The sequence below is a fragment of the Ischnura elegans genome, chromosome 4 (genome assembly GCF_921293095.1).
Source record: "Ischnura elegans chromosome 4, ioIscEleg1.1, whole genome shotgun sequence".
In the NCBI taxonomy this organism is placed as follows: Eukaryota; Metazoa; Arthropoda; class Insecta; order Odonata; family Coenagrionidae; genus Ischnura; species Ischnura elegans.
This window is the reverse complement of record NC_060249.1, coordinates 25,981,729-26,005,298: the sequence shown is the minus strand read 5'-3', so window position 1 is coordinate 26,005,298 and position 23,570 is coordinate 25,981,729. Positions and strand designations below refer to the sequence as shown.

Genomic DNA, 23,570 nt, shown 5'->3' with positions numbered 1-23,570 from the left:
ATTTTTTCCCACGAATATTAAATTATGAAGTTCCCTTGCTTTTTCCTCTCGTGATCCTGGACTAGTAAATCCTGTACATATAGTCTTCCTGAGTTTCTCCAAATTTTAGCGCGCTTTTTCTTTTCAAAACGTTCAATTAGGCTGATGTCTAGTATTTCTTAAACATCGGATTTCATCACTATGCTTCTATTTTTCTCAAACTTTCTGAGAGAATTAGGTTCATAGGTATGCTCCAATAAAGAGGGAACTAAGTTAATTGGTATGGTATTTGGAGTGGCGACCAATATTTGAACTTATTTGCATCATGAGGGAAGTGTAGTGAAAAAGGGCGAAGAAAAACCGAGTATAGAATTTAGCCTGCTCTTAATGGAAGGCTTCGATTGCACCGTCCATTTGTCTATGAACGCCCTCAAATTGTAAAGCTATATTTTTATTTAATACTAGTTAATGTTTATTTTTACGAAAGATCCACAGAGAAAAAATCATTCGTCTTGACCGGGAAAAGTTATGACCGCGGCTAGTCCCGGTATACTTTAAAAACTAATGTTAATACTAGTTAATGTTTATTTTTGCGAAAGATCCACAGATAAAATATCATTCGCCTTGACCGGGAAAAGTTATCACCGCGGCTAGTCCCGGTAGACTTTAAAAACTAATGTTTATATCTCTAGTTTTTTTTTCTATAAACCGACCATTAGCCTAATCTTAACGAACGGCCACAAGAGGAACGCGGCTTTTCGTCCCATCTTCCATAGAGTGATCGGGGATTCTGTAAAAAATCTCCGCCATCACCGGGGTTTGAACCCGTATCCACAGGGTTGGAAGCGTGCATTCTAGCCACCACACTAACCCGACCCCTCAACGAAGGTAAACTAAGCCTAGCTTTTATTTATTCACAGTAAAAATCCCTTTAATAATATATTTTAGGAAAAATATTATTCACACTCTTTTTTATATTCATGTTTAATATTTTTTCTTTTCCTAAAGCCCTTTCGAGAGACCTTTGATTTAAGTAGAGAGATATCTGATCAATATTCTTCACTCCCAACATCTTCTATTGATTGTTTTACTACAATACCTGTCGTGTATGTGGAGTAGACAGTGTGATGGGGAAGTAGGGGTGGCTAAAAGGTTTGAAACTTAAAGCCTAATCAAGGGTGGCCATTGGCCAAGGCCATTTACGTCGAGTAAGACGTAAAGTTGACGAAGCATTATAGGGCTTTTTTGATAAAATTTCCGTTGCTATGGAGATTCACTGACGTCATTTCTATTCGGGAAAGCTTCGTAAATTGATGGTACTATACAATAAAACTTCTGGATGGGATAAAACATCTGCTGCCATGGCGATTTAATGACATCATTGTTTCATCATTGTCTTCGAATGTTTGATGTGATATTTACGAAATGTTCGAGATTTTGTTTGTGGGTATGTAAGAAGCCACGTCAACGATAAGAATTGAAAAAGAAGGTTTCATGTAAATCACCCAATAAATGGATATAGAGGTAGCCTGAAAGAGGGATATCGTTGAAATAGTGATAAACATCAGGATAAAGCTTTGTATTATTATTTGTAAGTATGGTCTCTCAGACTAACGAGTCTTCCAATACGCTGTAAATGCATAGCATTGTAGTCCTATGATTGAATATATCATTTCTTCTTATCGCAAACTAGTTCTTTTACCTCCCTAACCACTTCTTCCCTCTATCCTTCATGATCTGTTCTAGATACTTGTCCCTTGGTCTTCCTCTGGTAAAATTTACGCCAATACTTCTTTCAATTATGATATCACAAGACTGTGTGGCCTCACGAAGTTTCTTATCCATCGTTTCTTCTTTGGCCTTTAGCGATATATTGTGTCCTGTCTTTTCGTACTCATCTCCCCATATCCGTCCATTTTATCGTCAGAATCCTCATCCAGTGCCAGGTCTTGAAAGCCTGTATTCTATTGCGATCCCTTTTCCCAAAACTTCTGAAACATATTAGCTTCACAAAACTTCTGCCCTCCCCATTTTTTCACGTTATGCCTTATGTGTTATGCTCTTTGAAAATAGTAGCGGCCTCTTTGCCATGAACGCCACCTTAGCTTAGGCTATTCGATGCACAATATCTGTCGTGCTTCTACCGTCTCAGATATTGTAAATGACTATTGAAAAGAATAAAAAAATCTAATTATAATTCAATGAAAAGTGTCTAGTTTCCATCGTGAAGATATTCTGTTGTTAACTCATTTGAAAACTCGTGTGCCGATTGTAAAATGCCATGCTCGTATTCGCGCCATCACGTTGCTTGTCGAGAATCAGGCTTAATTTTTTTCTAGATGCTGTTGGCACAAGGTTGTATCCCTCTCGTCGAATCCCCTCCAATGCAAACATTCAAACTGAGCCAAATTCCGAAATCCATCCCACTATCATACCCTCTGGACTATGGATGTTTGCTTCGCAGCATTAATTATTCCGCACAAGTCCAATGACTGCGAAAATCGACCCCTGGGGAAACTCTTGATCACGCGACGCAAACTGGCGATCGCGCGAGCAAGCTGCGAAGATTGACTTTATGACGTTGAAGGACCTTAGAGCACGGCTTTGAAGAAAACACTCTGCACGATATTGATTGCCACATTAAATCACAAATGGAAGCCGAAATCAGCGGTAATTTATGTGAGATCTTGGTAACGTTGAGAGATTTTTTTTACGAATATGTAAGAAAATTGGTATATTGCAAACCCTCCATTTATCCTAATACTAAGCTAGTTCCTTTACCCCAGTGAAGGTATTATTCCCCGGTTTACCCTTCTAGAAGTTTCTTCAGTAATTGTCCCTTGAAATTTTCCATTAATTTTTTCTCCAGTTATGTTTCCCATGTGAGCTGCTGTATCTCATGTTGTGACCAATCCACCGTTTCTTCTTTGGCGTTCAGCGATCCATTTGGTCCTTTCTTCTCATTTTCCTCCATGTACCTCCTCATTTATCACCCTATCCGTCCATTTTATCGGATTTGAATTGGAAAAGATGAGTTATGTGGAAAAATCCGATAAATGGATGTAGAGATTGCCTGACAAGACAATCGTGTTGGAATAATGATTTACAATACGATAGAGTGGAATATTATTTTTATTTTTGGTCTCCCGTGATAACTAGTACTCTAATATGCTGTTATAATTATATGTTATCTAGTCAAATGTTTTATTTTTTTTGGGGTTCTCATTAGTTATTTTTGTTGAAATGAAAAAAATTTCAGACAATTTTTATAGCAAGAGGTATGAAGGAAAGGCTTTCGTTGTTATTTTTTTAATTAGTGATATATTCTACGAAACTTAAATCTTTTCAACTCAATAATTACTATTTAATGAAATACTCTGTAAGAACTCTTTAAGATTAGGTAATTAATAAAAAGAAAAACATTTTCCGACGGTTTCGGAAATTTATTTTCCATTTTCAAGGCTTATTGTATGAAAAGATGAGAGGTACAATGAATACAAAAGTAGTCAAGTATTACACATTAATCTTAAAGGGCAAAAAATATCCAAATTATATACTTTTGTATTTGTTGTACATCTCATTTTTTCATGTAGCAATCCTTGAATCGAATAAATTTTCGAACCGTCGGCAAATAAGTTTTATTATTAATGACCCAAACCTCAAGACTTATATTCAAATTCAAATATATAAAAAAGGTCAAGAGCTAAAAATATAACTAGGGAAACTTCAAACTTCGAAAACTTCAATGGGAATCGGTTATTAAAGTATCCACTTCTCTATATTTTATTGAATTAACTATATTTATATTCGAATGCAAATGAGTGGATTTTTATTTTACCAATTTAAACCCCTATGACTTATATCGTACATTTCATAGTTCATAATTTTTTGAATTCCAACAAATAATATATGCGGCCAGCTAAGACTCAAATTGTGGCTATGTCAGATTGACATTAATGCTAGTCGCACTAGGGTTAAAATACATTATAATCGCATTAACCGATTTAAATGATGACTTCCTCATCAGATAGATACTTACACTATAATTATGCCTCTATAAATGAAATTTTATCAATACCTACTTTAAAATACCAGCAACGAAGATGTAATCGTCAAATACTACGAGGTACTTGCATGAAAATGCCATGAACAAACTTAAGCCTTCACTCCGAAAACTTTGTCTGTTTTTTGTAGCTCCATAGCCTATAGCCCGAGCATCTAGGGACAAAAATATTCCCTTTATCCATTTATCAAAAAGATATTTCTTCTCTGCAAACTTCAAATATCCGTCGTAAGCAGTCATGCAATACAACGATCACATTAGTCTCGGATTGTTCCCTACTGCCATCTGACGTCCAGATTCAAAAAAGTAAAACTAAAAACAATGAGTGAACAAGGAGCTTGGTGATTAGATGTCCGCCATCTTCTTCTCACGATTTTGAAAAGAAGTATTTCTCGTAAAAACACTTTCACGAGGGATATTGTACTCTAGTATTGCTAGTTTTCGATGAATGACGAAGATTGAAATTTATTCGCGTTGATCGTAGGGCTGAGAGACTGGTTTGAGGGTCAGAGGTGGAGAACGGAAGGATGTTGGGGAGGAAGACATAACGGGGAGGAAGTTCCCAAGTCCAGGTGGGTGGAAGCGGAAAGGGGATGGTCGGAGGTGATTGTGGCCGCAGGAGGGCGAAACGTGTGGTTTGTTTGTGAGGATGGGGTGGTGATGATAAGGCGCTCACAGTCTCTTAGCTACGCGGGGAGGCCGAAGAAAACTGTGAACATTTGGACTTCAGCAGATAAATGGGCGAGACATTCATTCGCCATGCCTCACTGTCCCACCGCGCCCGAGGCGCAGATGGGCCAATGTCTGCCGAGATTAAATCAAGGGCAGAAGGTGTCGGGGGAAAACTTAAGGCCACATTCCAGGACTTTATTCAAGTCTTGACTGAAACTCGACTGGGTTGCCAATTTGGTATTATCAGACCTCACTTTAGTCCCAATGCTCGCACAAACTATACTCCACAATTGTGTCTAAACATTAGTTGAGTGAATAAGTAACGAGATGTATTTCCACCGACGTCTCAATGTTTTACAATTGAAATAACCCTCATAAAAATATGTCTTCGTGTGAAACTGTGTTCCAGTAATGCTGGTTTTTGATGAGAAGGATACAACAAGTGACAAGCTGTTTGGTAAATGTATTAATTTGTATATTTTGCCACGAAAACTCTATACCTGAAGTGAGTTAAGTTAATTCATACAATACCAGCTCCAACTCAATCCTAACGTGAGTCTGAGATTTGTATCACCAAGTTGCCATGAAGACCCAATATTGAGTCATATTCTGGAATAGGTTCCTCAGGCAGAGAAGTAAAGATTTCATAATCTTAAAAAAGAATGAAATTTAGCTATACTCCTTAACGCAACTGCAAATAATGGGACTCTGAAATTGACTGTTCTGAAAGAACTGACTAAAATGTAATTAGGAATGACGATTAATAAGATTTTGCACATTGGAATATGGAATCAAAACACAATAGCAACAGAAATAATCAATGGAGAAATCCCGAATACAATGGAGATTGAGTATCTTTTCTCGCTGAGACTATATTCCACAGTTGATAAGTTGAGTCCCACAGTGGCGCAGCGAGGGGGCGGTTTTGGGGGATAAACCCCCCCCCCCAGAGCTCAGAGAAATTTTTAGTTTTATCCATTTTACTTTTATGGATCAGTATTTCTTATAGAATAGTGATAAGATGTATCAAATATCCCTCAGAAAGCCATAAAACTCACAATTTTGAACGATTATTATTTTAAATGTAGCTTATTAATATTTTCACATTTAAATAAAGAGAATATTTCGTTTGGTAATTGCTGTATGTTGCTCTTTATCTAGAATATGAGTAGACCGTTTACCTGTCAGACCCTTAACTCGCGTAAAATATGCTCTTATTGAGTTCTTCTTAAAAATTTTCTGGTGGAGGGCCCCCGCAATTCCTGCTTACCCTGGTGGGTATGCAATACCCCACACCCGTAAGTGTTAGTTGCACCTGAACCCCCCCCCCCCCCGGCCTTCATTCATAGCTGCGCCCCTGGAGTCCCAACTCAAATCGATTCGCCAAATTCTGAGATTTCCACCACCGTCTCCTCACGTTTTTGGAGGGAAATATATCTCGTAAAAATACTTCCACAAGCGATATTACGCTCCGGTAATACTTTTTTTTGATGAGCAGGAACCCATTGACAAGAGTGACAAGAATTTGGGTAAATATGTTATTATTTAAATTGTTTTATCGGACGTTACTTTAACTTTTAATAACTTTTAAGTCGAAGTTAGATTCTAATGTACTAACTCTAACTGAAACTTAAATGAGTCAGAAATCTGAACTACCGAGGTTCTAGATTACCCGTCCGTCTGTTTCGTAAATGACTCAACATAGAATAGGAGGAGAGAACAAAAGTGGTAGCAACATGAATTACCGTGTAAAGTTTAATTTGCCGTGCCAAACCCGGTTATAATACCTGGAATAGCCGTTAAAACTCGCCCACAACCTAATATTGGCCAATGTATCTCGCGCGATACACCATTCAACCAGGCTAGCATTAGACACCTCCACATATTTATTTGCACTTTTGGCGATGTATCTAGGAAGGAAAACGTGTTATAAAGACATAGAAAACTGCCACCATCTCTTGGAGTTTTCCCGTTTTACGTTGATTCTTCATAGAGTTCAACATATAGCGAGCAAATCACTATCTCGTGTATCATTGGTAAGTGATTTTACGGAATTTATAATTTATAAACATGCGGAATATCATATAACTCTGTCTTCTGTTTATTTGGAAATCTCTTTTGAATCTCTTTTTCTACAATGCAAATATGCCATTTAGCCAGTATGACAATGCAGCTCAGAAGATACATCGAATTATTTCGTAATTAAACAACATTTATTTAAATATAATAAAATAATATCTACGGTCCTTTAAGTTGTACTTACTATGCTTGATTTTTAAAAGAATATTTTCACCTAAAAAAAGGAATTATTGTCCGATTGAGGGCCAAAATGGAATTTGTAACATATGCACGGGAATAAACTACATAACAAAAACGTTTTAGCAATGTGGAGGTTGGGAACCAAGGAGATTAGTAGTGGCAACGCTAATCATGTTGTATTCAGTCATACATTCATTTTCTTTGCTATTATCGGCTATTATACGAGAAGCGGTTTATAAAATTGGCATGTAAAAGAAGATTTAGGAGAGAAACTTTCTAAATGGAATTAATTTCATTTAAATCAATATGTTTTAACGGAATGGAGAATAAAGTGTAGAATATGCTAAGGCAAGAGCTTTGGAAAAGGGCCAGTGCGATGGTAAAAGTAGTTTTTAAACAATTTTAAAATGATAAAACAACAAAAATTTCGTCATTTTTCTTATTAATGGAAACGAGCGATCGTGATAATGCATACTTTTATCCCCAAAAATTACCCCTTTATTTAATTTTAAACTTCCAATTAGGTATAATTTAAGTTAAATTTTGTCGTTGTCGTTTAATTGCATGTTTTTTGATTGTACAGAGGTGAGGAAACTGGATAGGAAATCTGATAGATACTCAGGAGTGCAGTTAGGGATATTAATTCTAGTCCCAACGGGTCAAGGACTTTAGTACTACCGATGTTTCAATGGGCGAATCATCCATCGCCGCCCGGGCAGAGGGATTGGGGTTGCCCTATCCTGATGACGACGGAGTACCTGACTATTGAAACGTCGGCCGTAATGGAGGCCTTGACCTGTTGGAAATACTCGACCATTGTAGCGCAAATGGACTTCACTTGAGAAACGTAAGCGTTAGCAAAATGTTAAAGGGAGATATTAATCGTGTTCTAATCGTATATTAATCGTGTTCTCATCGTATATTAATCAGTTCACCCTTTTCCAGTCGGAAACATTACCGATTTAAGAATTGATTCGGCTATACACTTGAGTGTTACCATAGTTCATTACCCTGTTTGCAATGGCGTCGAGCTCGAGGTTTTGAATGTTATTCAGTCATGATCCCACCCAATTGTATTACAGGGTAATACACTCCAATTACGAAATTCGCCATGAAAAAATAAATTGGCTTAGCCGAGGTTCGAAATACGATCTGCCGATTGATAGGGAGGGTCTTCCAGTTACATCACCAAGCCATCTCATTATAGCAGTAATGATTTCTTGGGTTTTTCACCGGGTAAGGTCCCCTATGTCTCCCTCCAACGTTTCAATACGCAACTCGTACATCGTCTTCAGGGATTCAGGAATCCAGAAATCGAATTACTGAATCCCTGAAGACGATGGGCGAGTTATTCATTTAAATGTTGGAAGGAGTCATGGAGAACCTGACCCGGGGCAAAACCCGAGAAGTCTTTACTGCTATTGTTATCCGGGAATGAACCTAACATTACATCTTAGTCGAATCTTAGACTAGGTTAACCGAAATAGGTGTCCGAGTTTGAATCCAGGCTAAGCCAAATGATTTTTGTTATTATTTTTCATCTTTGGTTTATATACTTTGCACCCGTGCGCGTGACGGCGTACAGAGCTACTTGTTTCATACGGTGCTTCGGAAAACGCCCGTCGCGGAGCAGCGACAAATTATGGTTTATTCTCCGACAGTGGATTAGTAGCATACCTGATCGGCAATCGTGACTGCGTACAAAATTACGTATTTCATGCAGTGCTCTATCACATTGGGTGTGCTCATATTGTAGCGCAAGTAGTAAGGATCAGTTGTAATGCGAAAATTGCATTAAACGATAAATAGTCCTTTTAAACTCAGGCTTCTTTAGCCAGAATCCCAGCCTAATTATGGAGCAACCAATTCGTAGTCTTATATTGAGGTATGCCACCAGCTAATGTATACGACTTTGAAGTCGTCCTAAGGAAATCAGTTATTTGTGAGTGCATAAAAGATAACGTCAGATAGTGAAAAAATCAAGAATAACACTCCTCGAAGTATATGACGACCCCCTCGTAAGCTCCTTCCTGTTCAATAACGCCTCCTATTATAACACAATTCTCTTCCTGATATCTCTATTGCTGCGTTTTCCTGTTGTGTGCTGCCCAATTAGTTGAATTACTCCACATGCTCAAGTGCTTGCCCACCTCATCAACATTAGTCGACAATTCTAAGATCGGTTTGACGCAGCTTAGTTTACAATGAATAACGTTTCACTAAAAATTACAACCGTTAGAAAGAGAGTGACAAGGGGTGGAAATAGTTTTGTGGAGCTATTTGGATGGGAAGTATGGGTGGTATATTTCATTGTGCTTTACATTAATATTTGGTTGTTAATCTCAACCTCAATAAAAGCCCTGTAGTAATGAATATTTTTAATTTATTCTCATTTCCGCTGATGGCTAATTTCATGCGTGGAGTGATTAAAAAAATAATCCTCCTTTGTGATACTGGGAGTAGTTAGCCATTTAAATTTCTCGCGAGTTTTGGGAGAAATTGTATTAAGTTTTTTATTTATTTTGGCGTAGATGCCTCTGAGACATTAGGATAAAAATTTCAGTTGTATCATAGAGTAAGTATATTCTTACTATGTGGTTTATTCATTGTTTACTTTTTCCGTGGCAGTGGCTAAGGTTAGCTGTGGTTGGCTGGCTAAGGTGGCTGTTTTATGAGCCCGAAAATTTTCAGCCCACACTCATTTTGAAGGAGACGATATTAATGTGGATGAATTAATAAATATTTTTATAAAAAAATAAAATTACCTTAATTTTCTGAAAACACCTCGTAGTGAATAACGATTCTCTCATAAGCTCTTGTCAAGAACGCCCCCTTTGCTAAAGCAATTCTCTGCATGATATCTGCTGTAGCCGGATTCCTCCTATGTGCTGCCAATCAGTGGCATTTTTCCACTTGCTTACCTCATCATCATGATTAGACAACAATCCTAAGGTTGGTTCGTCGCAGCTCTCCATTCCTCTCTCCTATCCACTGGCCTTTCCATAGCGACGTATTTCTTCTCTTAAACATCCTTTATAACCTGTCCGAAGTATCTCATTCGGGACCTTCCCTTGCCCTCCTTCCCTTCCATATGTCCCTCTACGATTGTTTTCGTCTGGCCATAATGCCTCATAATTTGGCCAACCAAGTCTTCTTCTCCTTAAGGTTTTTATAAGAATTCTCTTTTCTCCCACTCTTATTAGCACTTACTCATTACTTACTCGGTTGATCTATTTTATCTTCATCGTTCATCGTCAGCACCTCATTTCGAATGCCCACCTACCAGGTTTTTATCACGAGTCTCAATAGGGGTATCTGGTGGTGGAATTTCAAGGTCACCTCCACGGTTCTTGGTCGTGCCTGACGCCGAGGAGAAGATGATTGGGGAGGGGTTGTGTGGTGGGGGTGGGTGTGGCCCGGGGGTTGAATGGAGGGGTGGTCTATTGTGAATGGGAGGGCCACAGTGACGAGAGGGAGAGTGAATTGGAGGTGCGTATCAAACGCTGCGGGAGAAAAATATCTTACGACGTATAACATCATTGATTATGTTAGGGCCCCAGCTGTATGTATGCATTCTAGAAGAACGCAATATTTCCAGGCGTGACCTTGTGGATGATATTTTCAAGGCATTTGCGTTGTATTGTACTTTCATTTTCTTCACATGATATGTTTCTTTTGCCACGTGTCTTATATAATGACATATTTATAGTATAAGAATATTTAATATTTTTTTGTGACTAGCATTGCATTGTAACTTAAGGATGGTAGCTTCCACACTGGTGCTAACCACTGAAGTTACTTAAATCTCCTTAATTTTTATGCGAAAGTTGAAAATTTGAGACATTTGTAGTTCTACTTGTAAGTTTATCATTAATATTATTATTTATTATTCTAACAGCAGCTATGTTTTAATTCACTGAGTTTTATTCGATACCACTAGTATCGACGCCATCTCGTAACCATCAGGACCCAAAGAGTTTTTTCCACCGAAATCAACGGATTAAAACAAAGTTGGTTTTATTGTCATCTCATATATTGTAGACGGCCTTTTTTAGTACGGCTTTTTTGCGTGCTGTTTCTTTTAAAAGTTGCATACCGCAATGGTTATGCTTCTAACCTAAAGGCTAATCTTTACAGGAGCGCACAGACCAGTTTACGTTGTAAATTTTGAGAGGATTTTTTTTATCATACGACGTGAAAAATATCCTTCGTTTATCATCGTGCTATGGTAGACGAGATCACGAAAAGAAAATATAGGAAATGCACTGTAAAATAAAGAAAATTAAAATGTCAAAATGTCATTATTTCCACGTATTATTAAGGATAGCAATGGTGTATGGATCAATGAAATTAATGACGTCATTCGCTAGGCCGACTCATTGTATATTTTTTTTCTTCCATTTTCGTAAACTTGCATGGATTAGCAATAGTAAGTACTAACCGTTGGAAGTTTTTTTTTAACCTTTGTAGGAATGTGTTCATATTCGTAATATTTTTGTAACTGTGTGCTGTGTGGTGGGGATAGTCTTGCATACTGGTGATTGGTCAACCCCTCCCAAACACCGTTGAGGTGGCTCGCAGAATATAATGTAAATTCATTCTACCGATTACGCTATGCTTACACGAAGCATGTTGCGAATTACTCCGGCTTGTCCCTCCTAATTGGAACTTTTCTCTTAAATTAATTTTAATTTTTTTCTCTCTTCAATCAATTTGTAAAGTTCATTTTATTTTTCCCTCATCTCCGCTTGCCTTATATCCAATGATTTACGTTATTCTAACGTGGCTCATTATATTCCCAACTTGTAGAAGTACTCGATCCATTCACCACCTACGTCTTAAAGGTACTTACCTCCTTTAGACTATTCCTCTCTCCTTGTCCATTTCATCGATCTTTATTCTCTCCATCCATTTCACCCTACCGATTTTTCTCTAAACCCGAATTTAAAATATTTCCAGTCTTCCCTTTTACTCTCTCCGCAGCAGGTTTCAGTACAGTTAGTAGCCCATACTTAGGACAGGGACCTAACTTGGGAAAAAAGGGACATTTTACTTCTTTAGGTCGGCTACTTTGATGAAAACAATGCTTCATAATGTTAGATAAAATTTTGGTAAGTTCTTCAGTTTACACGTGAAATAAACAAAAAAGTAATTTTTCGTATTAAAATTTTTATTACCCCCTGAATTATAATTGTTAAATTATTACTGTTAAATGTGAATACAAAACCTACTGAACTGTCCCAAGTTAGGGTAAGTTAATTTTTATGACGGTACAGGCATTAGAAAGCAAAGGTGTCCCATGTAGTGGGGTGGTGTCCCGTAACTGGGGGCAGCACAGAAAATAAAAGAAATGAAGAATGCTGCTGTAGCAATTCCTTATTTTCAAAGTGCAAGAGCTCTTCAAAGATTTTGATAAAATTTTCAGTTTGTGGTTTTTCAACTTTTTTTTATGTTAGAATTTAGAGAAGCAATCCGCTACTTATCAGACTCTTCACTTGCCTCTTTTTTTTCACTTTTACACGACGATCCCCACATCAGACGCTTCGCAACTCCCTTCCTGATATCTTCAACACTACTTTCGCCCTACCATAATAATCCTTCCAAGTAGCTAAACTCCACCTACTGAAGATTGTGACTATGTATTTTCATATTAAAATTCACTGTCCTATCTTCCTGCTTTTTCTGAGGATTCGGTAAATTTTTACTTAAAAATGAAAATTAAAAACACTCTTTACATTTAATGTAAAAAATTATGTCAATTTGAGTCAGTTGTTTGCTGACTACTATTTAGTCGAACCAGAAATTGAGACAATCTAACATTATTTGGATCGGAAAATACACGAAGTTTTTCCATGGGTCGTGAATTTTTAACTGTATCTTGGTTTTTCAGTATAATGGCCATTTAGTTTTCTTTTAACAGATATTTTCAAGTGGAATCGAGAGTATGTTTCAATTGGTTTTACACACCAGCGATGAAATTCCCCATGAAAAAATATTCGACACAACCGAGATTCGAACCCGGATATCAAGGTCAGGCATGCTACCGGTTACACCACCAAGACATCTTCATATATGGCGAATCTCAGGCACGGTTTTACCGAAAAGGCGTTGAAATGGTTTAAATAGTTTGCAAATGCAATGCAATGCAATATTTATAGGATAAAAATATTCCTAAAAATATATATGTACATCAATTTATTATGTTTTGTTAAGTATTTAGTAAACATAATGGAGGAAAATACATTGTATACTATAGGTAACGGGTGAAAAAGGGTCCCTTGGTGCCTGAAATTGTACTTAATCGTTCATTTTCGATATTAAAGAAGACGTATAAGTGACGACTATGAAAACGACCGTGAGTTTATTTTGATTATCGGGGTTTACTATATCATGTAGTCCGAAGTTATACATGATTATTGAGGTAAAGTATACAACTTAGCCCATAAGTTTTTTATGTATCAGAAATCTTTGAGCATGAGCGCCAGACGGGGTCCTGGTTTCAAATCCCAGGTGAAGCCTTCGGATATCCAAAAATTACTACAAAGAAACGCGAGGTGTCCCAGGGAAATTGTCCCACTTTACTCTGAATGTGTCATTTTCCTCACCTGTAGTTTAGTTCATGATGAGTTCTACCCTTGATGAGTTCTACCCTACATAAACCTTTCGGGTTGATTCAAAGTGTGAAGCAGGAATTGTTGGTCAGGCTCTCTACGGTGAGAAATTGCAAATGCCTTGTGCGTCGAGTGCAGGCTGCCGTGACAACGGAATGTTTGCCGGTGGCAGGGTTGAATAATATGAATGGGTGGGTGGTGAAGGCACGGGGTTGGGTTGATGGAAGTGGCTCTGACCTGAGGAACAATAGAGGTCGAGGCCCTTTGCTCTTGGCTCGTGGGAAAAAGTAGCGGAATCGCGGGAGGTGGTGGGCCTTCCGTTGTATAAATTTTCGGCTCTAAAGGACGATTTATGTGCGCTCGTCTTTGACTGGTATCAAAGAAATCTCGGCGGAAAACAAATTTACTGGCGTCACTCGTTGGTGGGAAAACTTCTTTTATTCTGCCATCAGCGAGGTGATTGAGTGATATATATGTTTATAACTCATTCTGTGACTGTACTACGCATTGGTTTAAGATTTTCATGCCACCTCACTGAGGATCACTTATATTAAATTGTAACCTTCAAACCCCAGGCTTTGTTAACTGCCGAATCTCATGGAATTGCCTTAATAAACATATTTGTCTATGTACGGCTGTACGTTTTCTATACTTTATTAGCGTTATATATTTTTATTGACTCCAGAAAGGGTAAACAACCTAGAGGTGGTTTGAATGGTAATGCTTACATGTGGAACACTTAGTGGTTAGTCCTAAGTGAGTAAACATGCTACAGTGTGGTGTTTTTTGTCGGAAGTTAATTCTTGTCTCTTAGCTGTCGAATGAGCTGGACGCAGTCATTGTTGAATCTATGAACCGCAAGTCACCATTTACTACTACGTTTAATTTTCCAACTATTGAAATTTTCGATGGACATGCAACCCTACACATTCTAGTGCGTATGTATTTCAAAATAGCCCGAAAACTGCTTGAGCCCTCAGTGATTTAGAGGATGCGCGCTCGGTCTATATTGCTTGAGTAATTAAGAATAGATATCTTACTGAGTTACACGGTGGACATTATATGAAAATCCAAAATATTTACAGGTCCGACAGAAAAGATACATTAATAGAGGTATTTTGCCAAACGGATTGTATGGGAGTTCGTTTTTCTTCCGAATAATGAAGGGCTTTAATGAATGTTAGGTGGACTTAATCGTAGAATGAACTTAATCGGAGTTTTCTTATGTATTTGCTAACGGCTTGTGTACAAATTATCCCCATTGAGGTGGATTGCGGGCTAGTACGTAGATTTAAATAGCTCTAAATGGCATTTCATCCAGTATCCCAACAATTAACAAATGTACAAGAAAAATTACCATTGCCTTGGATAGAGGTAACATACTAAGGCGGGGCTCGAGGCCGTGGCCGGGAAAAAAAAATAATCCTTCGGGCAGGATTTGAAGCAGCGACCTATGGATGTTTGAAATTTTTCCTTTTTTTAGTCTACTGCTCTACCAACTGATCTACCGAAGATGTACGTAATGTAGTCACTCTAATGAGTCCATTAGAACGAATATTGATACCATGTACTACAACGGTTCAAAAGATAAGCGCAATGAGGCGGCAAATTTGTTCGGAATCCTAAACTTTCGGTGAACTTTTTGGCGGAATCGCCATCAGCGAGGTGATTGAGTATCGGGTTGGAACCCTAGACATTCTAGTCCACGTACTTATTTATCTATTTCCACATACCTTCTAGGTGTTAGACGGAAGATGGGACTTTCTGTTCCCAATCTTACCCCAATCTTGCCCAATAAAGTCGATTTATTATTATTTTTCCATCAAAACAGCCCGCAGTGGCCTTTTTATCGAGTATCTCTACGCTTAACATCTGTACAAGCACAAATACTTATGCCATGGATAGAGGTACATGCCTCTGCGGGGCTCGAACCCGCGACGCTCAGATTAGCGGTCTTTTTAACCCGCCTCCACCGAGGCCGGCAATAAAAAAATATCCTTCGGGCCGGATTCGAACCAGCGACCTATGGATATCTGAAATGTTTCCTTCTACAGTCCACCGCTCTACCAACTGAACTACCGAAGGAGTATATGTTAAAGCGGTTCTCATGAATGTAGTAGAACGAATATTATTACCGTCAACTGCAACAGTTCTAGAGTTGGGCGCAATAAGGCGGCCAATCAGTTAGTCATTCTATATTTTCGATGGAAATCTTTGGTAGATTTTTATCGGTTGGGAACCATGACCTCCACAGCCTTGGGACACCAAATTGTCGTCCTGATTTGATCTGTGGACACACTCTCGTTGTCACCGTGAGATGACGGCAGTCCTCGTCAATCATTGCCTTCGAACACAGTTCGTTCCTTTGAACCGATAGCAAGAGGTGATAGTCCATTTCATGAGCAAGAATTATGGTTTAACACTTTTTGCATGTGTCGACTCCGGGCATGAATGCAGAAATTGACAAAGGAAACTGTCAAATCACTGCGAATATTGAGGAGGAAAATGAAATTGAATGCATATAGTATGGGTCGGTTTTCTAATTACTTGTTCATAATACCCTGCGAGGCTCCTCAAGGGTGTTTGGCAGGGGATGTCCAATCAATAATTTGCAAGAGGACCCAATATCACAACACGATTTACACGGTGATAAAAATAATACGCATAATAACAAAAAATCCGAGCACATTCATGTAAGGGCAAAACTTTTCAACGGTTAGTAATTCCTGAGGTAAATCCAAGAAAGATGGATACAATGGAAAATACAAACATGTCATGAGTCGTCCTACCGAATGACGTCATTATTTTTTAAATGGAGAAAACGTCGCTATCATTAATAGTATGAGAAAAGCATAGCATTTTAAATCCCGCGGTTTTGCAATTTATTCCCTTTATTTTATTCTCGTATTCACGCCTACCATGGTACGACGGTAAACAAAGAGTATTTTTCACGTCGTCTGAGAAAAAATCTCCTCTGAAATTACCAATTATATATAGCCTTTACTATGCTCTAATCTCCGGTTATGGGTACCAGCGTCATGGGTGGAATTGGCCGCGAGGGATGAAGACACTGGCTGGAAATGAAAATTGGTTGAAAATATTTTAGTAACCCTATATACCCTGAAATGTGACAAGGTAACTGTTACAGAAGTGTTGCCAGAGCTGAAGTTGCTTAATTTTCACACCCTGTGGCCAATCCCACTCTGGAATCCATCACCCTAATGTTTCTAGCTACAATGAATAAGGCTCAAGAAACGTATTGGTTCAGGTCAATTAGGCATTTACGTTAACATGAAACACCCAACGTTCTTACTTCTCTTTTACCTAATATTTGCGAATTTTTTTATCTAGGTACTGAAAGATATCACGTTTAATCTTCTTTAGTGAAGCAAAAATAAATGCCACACACAATTATTTTGGTTGTAGACTATAGAAATGATAGTAACCAGGGGCGTTTCCCAAGTATGTCGTGGAATTTAATAGAAAATTTAAATATTCAGCACTTTTCATGAATAATTCGGCTTAGATTTTGAATTACTATTTTTGAAAACCGAGACTCAGTTTAAGTTTTAAACTACAAAAATGCTCCAAATAGTGATTTATGAGTTAAGATAATGAATCAATATCCATTTTCGGCATATACGTGTATGTTTTCCAATATTTTATTTACATTAATAGTCACTGAATATATATTAGGAAAAAAAATATCGTTATGATTGGAAAGTGATTACATCATATGGCAGATATTGTGTTATTTCATGATTAGTGTGTATTACATGTAACAGGCTGATTATTAGCTGTTCATAAAAAGGAAGGAGTAAGTTTTTGTTTTAATTTTGGCTGTATACTGAACATAAAAAACTGTAAAAACATCATTGTCTTGTAAATGGGAGATATATTGTTCAAGGTCGAAAGTTCTGTCGAATAAATGCTCAAAGCAGTTTAATTATGATTTATGCAGAATAAATTTTCAATTAACATAACCTCTGCCGCAGTGAATCAGTGCCAACCATTTTTCTCACTTGGTTGAAAAGGTATCGAGGTATTCATCAAGTCTGAGGCATCATCATAAATTACGTTGGATATTCGAAAGGCTGTGACGACGGAGGCAGCCATTTTTCTCATTAGCGTCGTCTTAACGATGTGCTTCCACACTTCCAGGGCCAGTCATTGATGATAAAGATGCGGCCGATAACTGAAGTCTCGCCTTATTTTCCAGGCTTAAGCTGCTTCCAATCTCACCCTCCAAGCCGCTTGAAACCAATTTTCTTGCCTCCTTCACCCTCACCACCTTCACGAATAAATTTTTTCCCGCCATCCCCAATCTCCACCCATGCCCGGCCGTGCTTTAAAAAAGGCAAGGACAAACACTATCGCCATGTCCTCCACTCACGTTCGACATCTATTTCTGCGCTTATGAATACGATTTGGGGCAAGGACGGCATCAATTTGGTTCGTGCGTTGTTTGGGCCTCTCGCGGGGTCTACCTTTGTTTCTTTGCCTCACCCTGGTCACTTGATGGAAATCCATTCATTCGCTCAATTGCTTCATCATTTACGCAGGGTCGCCAAAATTTGGTTAGATCCCCGGCGGCAATTAATTTTAACTTAATGAAGTGTAGTCATAGGCTTGTCGGAAGTGGCCGTCATAAGTTCGGTGGCAGAAGTAGCCTTGAAAACACAAAACATCTAGTTCAGGCTAAGAAATATTATTGCTGCTAAGCAACATCAAAAATATTTAAACTTTCATCTCTATTTAGGAGATATATAAACTAAATAATATTTTGTAGAGTAAATTTTAATGACGAAATATTTAATTGCCAGGATAGTTATCATTGAGTGTAAAATTTTCAAGTTTTCAAAATGAAAAATCTTGAAATTTGATTTCTCCCATAAACAGCTCTGGGTTAGAAACTTAGCTCTGGCTTAGCGATATATCTCCTAAATTAACTGTTAAATTTAATTTTACTAGCAATACTCCACAAGTAATTTAATTTCACTTCGCTACCGGTTTGACTGCACTGTAGATTACCCTCAGGGTTTTGTATCATCCTGAAAATAATACAAAATGTATTGAAAGCGGTCGGCTTGTGAAATGAAAGTACCTATTTTTTTTTTAAATTGCCGTTAAATTTTAATTTAGATTTCAACTAGATAGAGCCTCTCTCCGTATTTGTAAATTATAGGGTAAGTAATTGATTTTATCTAATTCTTGAGGGTGGTTAAATTGCAGAAATATGAAGGAAAATGAAGAATGCTTTAATGAATATTATGTAAAAACATGCTTAATAATCATTCATATAAGAAAATTCATATTATAAGGGAGGGGTGCTTATAAGCATTCTTGGAGCCCACGCTAAAAATTCTAAACATGCCCTTAGGAGTAGCGCGCTGATTAAACTCTTGGAAAATAAAACTCGTAAAATTTGTTCTTAAGTAGTCGACATAAGGTATTTGACGGAAGAATAATTGAAGAGCATACTACAAATTGAAACAAAAAGGCCCATATCGGAACTTTTTTCATGGAATGAAAGTAATTCGAAGCTGCTTAAGATGATATTGTTTGAATACTTTTGCTTTCATGATAGTATACAGGGTGAAAGTGATGCCATTAGCCATTAACATATCACCTCACTATACATATGTATTTTTGCTCGAGCGTGTGGATTGATAATCTGTGTAAGAAGACGTTAAATTGGTTTTAAAATCATCAATGGGAAATTTAGAAATAAAAATATTGGTAACTTTATGAATTATTTTAACTTTTATTATGAATAATATTTCATGATTTAAGAAAGATTTTTAAAGGGGTTTAATACGTTGGTGGAAAGCATAACACTCTATAAGTATTATAAACGATTGGTTCTCTATTTCTGTATTTAAGCTAAGAACAATACCGAATTTATTTATATAAATTTACATTGTAATATATAAAAATGCGCATTTTGAGTTTCGCATTTTTTCATTTGAGTTTACTGGAGAGCTGGTATCGAGGAAAATCCTAACGTACCCGTTAACATTATTTTTAATGTAGCGTTTTAACAATAAATGAAGATATGCATATTGCTAAATTAGACAATTAGAATTAGACGGAACAATATTTGCAGTTATTACGTGAAAACTCTGTTTGGGACCGGAAATGCATGACAATGTTTTTAGCAGCATAAAAATGTTAGTTTTGAGTCAAATTTTCCTATACTTTAACGCCTGAATTAACAATATTTAGTAATTACAGTACCAAGGCATCCTTACCTTGGTTTTTACTTAAAAATTGAAAAACAGTCTAATCAATGCTAAGTTACTGTCAGAAAAACGTGTAGTTTTTCTGCAAAACTTTTCGTCCAGTTAGACAACCTCCTGAAAGTTATTGATTAATTACTGTATATGCTTTAACTGTTTCATTTAATTTATGTCCTTCACCTCTGAATTTCTCTCGTGCAAGGCCAACGAACTTAATATTGATGCTATGGTAACTGTGAATGAATTTGATCTTATCTTCATGAAGGTGAGCCTCAATTCCCTGGACATGATAAAGAGGTCTTGTAAAGATTAGCATAAAATCGATCAAATTTATCACAGATGGGATACGTCGCACCAATCGGTTGCCGTGAAACTTAGAAAATTGCGTAATGAGCTTTAAACATGATGTAATTCATTGAGGTATACATGGCCTGATGAAAAATTTGAATGCCATATGAAGCGTACAAAAAATCAGTTGTGTAGTTTAGGTAAGACGTTTCTTGATTATTTTTTTTTATCATTTTTCGTATGTATTCATCGAATCAAATGCATGATTTGATTTGATGATTGTGTTAGTGTTTTTTGTTATAAAAATGCATTACTACCAAAGTAAGCTGAATTTTAATATAACGCACCGTATTGTAGTCATATTCTTTGGAAAAGCAAGTGAAGAGGGGGCATCATACAAATGCATCTTGCGGCAAAAGTTAAAATAAAAAACTTCGGAATACCTCTCTCATTAATCAGCCTTTTCAAGGGGGGAAAGGTTTAAGAATATTTAAATTAGCAACTCCATGTTGAGAAATAAAAATTATAACGTATATTTTTTGCAACTTACAATTGGGATTTGCTATTCCTATTATTATTATCGTGTTTTCTCCTTCTTGTACTGCATTTTCCTAGTCCTAGCCAGAACTTAGCTCCAAACCTTTCTCTTCTTTCAAATATTTTCTCTTAGAGTATTAATTGAAATTAAGGAATGAAGCTACTTGTAGACATCGTGCTTATAATGAATGAAAATTGAGCTTCTACATATATATCCAAAGTTCAGTTTTCATTCTTCATGAGTAAATTCCATAAAGTGACACCTCAAACCATCAACTTCATCGTGATTATATATGTAATATCTTCAATGATACTGTTCTGTACTGCCGAAAAAATCTTTAGCTACAGCCTCACTGGAATGAGGGAGAGCAGGTGGGTTTAATATTTTCTTTATTGAGAAATCCCGTGGCTAAGGTACATGCAGTGGGAAAGGTCTATCACGCTATTTCCTTTTTATAAGGGCTATGGCATAAAAGGGGAAAGTAAAAAAAAGTGCCCGTAAACTGAGGAAAAGAACGGCACGTGATTATACACTCCAGTTGAGTCTTTCCAAGCGTTGTATGCCATAGGTATATAGAATACTTCGAATGTCTTTTAAGGTCAGTCACGCAAAAGAGAATACAATACTTAATTATTTTATAACTTGTCGTTCATCTTCACTCCCCAAAGGCCTCAGAAGTATTCAACCCATGCACAAAGAAAACGACTTGGGTTTAACTCAAAGAATTTATGTAAAAGACAAAATTATATTACCCTACGGCACATAGACAAGCGATATCTTCTAAATTCCGAAAAACATATTGAAGATATTTATCAAAAGACGCAGATAACTTAATATTGAAAATTTCTCGGTAGAGGAGGCAGCTTTATTTTCGTGTACGATTTCATTACATATTTTTATATATTCGTACTTCATTCCAACTGGAAATAATAGAAAAGAAAACAAATGTAAATTGCGTTTACTTCATTTTATTGTTTTGTAATTTAATATCAAAAACTCTTAGGACCCTTATTTAAGGAGTCGTTTTATACTATCATTTCAAATCCAACAATTAATCACTTCTTCAAATGTTTTCTTCGTTTATGATATAAGTTATATTATTATGATTTGATGGCTGTGGTAGTGATTTTTTATTATTATTAAAATGTATAACACCAAAATTCAGCTGAATTATAACATTAATTTTCTTCTTTGGAAATGCAAAGTGAAAAAGGGCAATCACACAAAAATTAGCCATGAAGTTAAAATAAAAATAAAAATTTTTAAAAGGAACTATTTCGAGGAAGGAGAGGTTTAAGAATATTTTTATTAACAAGCTCAATTTGAGAAATATTAATGACTATTATTGGTAACTTTTGTCTTTGAATTTCCAATTCCTATTATTTGTGTCGTATTATCTCCTTCTTGTACTGACTTTTCCTGGTCTGAGATAAACCTTAGCTCTAAACTATCAGTCTCTTCAAATCTTCTCTCTTAGAATATTGGTTGACGTGGCGAATAATTAGTAGTTAGAGCGTATCTAATTAAGAAAATTCATGGCATCTAATGTTAAATTTGGTTCTTCAGTTTTTAATGTGGTGTGTTTGAACCGTAAAAACAGTCTACTGTTCTCTGAAACTTACGAAATCGAAAAGAGCAATTGTGTATTTTTTTGTTAATAAGCTATAATTTATCATACAATTTGAATAGCTGTATCAGTGGGGATTCCGTATTTTAGTCAGACCTTTTATCATGGAAAATTTTCTACTTCATATCTGGTATGAAATGGTCGTATGCGTGTTACCACAAAAAATTATTTTGCGACTGGTCATCCAAACAAAATGGATATGGATTGGGGAACATTTAGGTTATTTACGTAGAAATCATGGGTGTAATTGTACTGTGACTTTGCATTTCAAATTTCCTCCAGAAGATATATTATTGAAACTTAAAAAAAAAAAATGTTCGCAGTAGTCATTCAAGGTAGTTGATACATATTTGTAGTATTTAATGCGGTTTAGACGTAGTGAAGTGATTTAATAGTTGGAAATACCAATTGTATCCAGCAAGACTGTTCCACCTAATTTTATAGCCAAAAATAATTATTTCATTTCCTCGGTTTCCGTATAACTTTGGTTGACATCCCATCGGGAAGGCGATTGATGATAGAGTCAACAATTTACTAGCTACTATGCCCGTGTAAGTAATGTTTACATGTGAATAAGTTACCAGCAACTTGTATAAGTATAGCATTTACTCAACAGAGGGTTTAATATGTTTTATTAAATATGGTAGGTATAAATTATCCTTAATTTTATCGCGTAAAATTTATGCTGATTCTGTGATGTGTTATGTGCAAAATAAAATTTTTAGTAGCAACACGCAACGGACCTATTCATAGCGGACATGAAGTAGAAAGTTTTACAAGATAGCAGGTCTGGATAAAATTCTAAATCCCACTGGTGCAGCTGCTCAAGTTATACCATAAATAATAGCTTATCAACAGAAAATTTACGCAATTGCTCTTTTCAGTTTCGTGAATTTTCATAATTGCCGTGAATCATTCACCTTATGAATATATTAATTTGGAAAGTTAGGTTTTTACTCAATACGGGAAAAAGTTGAATCAACTTAAATGATTCTTGAGCTCCTGAAACCTCTTTGCTAAGTAAACACCGTGGATGAAGATTTAGTCGTGGAGCGAGGCATAACCGTGGACACAAGCGCAATCGTGTCGTGCGGATAGGGAGAGAGATAGGGTCAGGCCTATTGCCTGAGTTAGATTGTTGTCTCCCTGACCTCTCAGAGGACAACGGAAAGGGGGGAGAGGTAGGGTTTGAGCGGAGCTGGTGACGCAAAAAGGCGAAGGGACGCGAATCCCTTTCCCCCATGCCACCCTCCGAAATTCTTTCCCACCACCCATATCTTTGAAGAGGGCGAAG

General features: G+C 36.9%; 1 protein-coding gene and 1 non-coding gene across 2 annotated transcripts in view; one reads left to right on the top strand and one right to left on the bottom strand.

Moving 5' to 3' along the window:
- The window catches only part of LOC124157326, a 104,122-nt gene that overhangs the window by 19,827 nt on the left and 60,725 nt on the right, over positions 1 to 23,570 (top strand). The window lies entirely within an intron of this gene.
- Positions 15,580 to 15,669, bottom strand: Trnay-gua. Its single transcript is given in 2 exon segments — positions 15,580 to 15,615; positions 15,633 to 15,669. It is a non-coding gene; the product is annotated as a tRNA-Tyr (tRNA).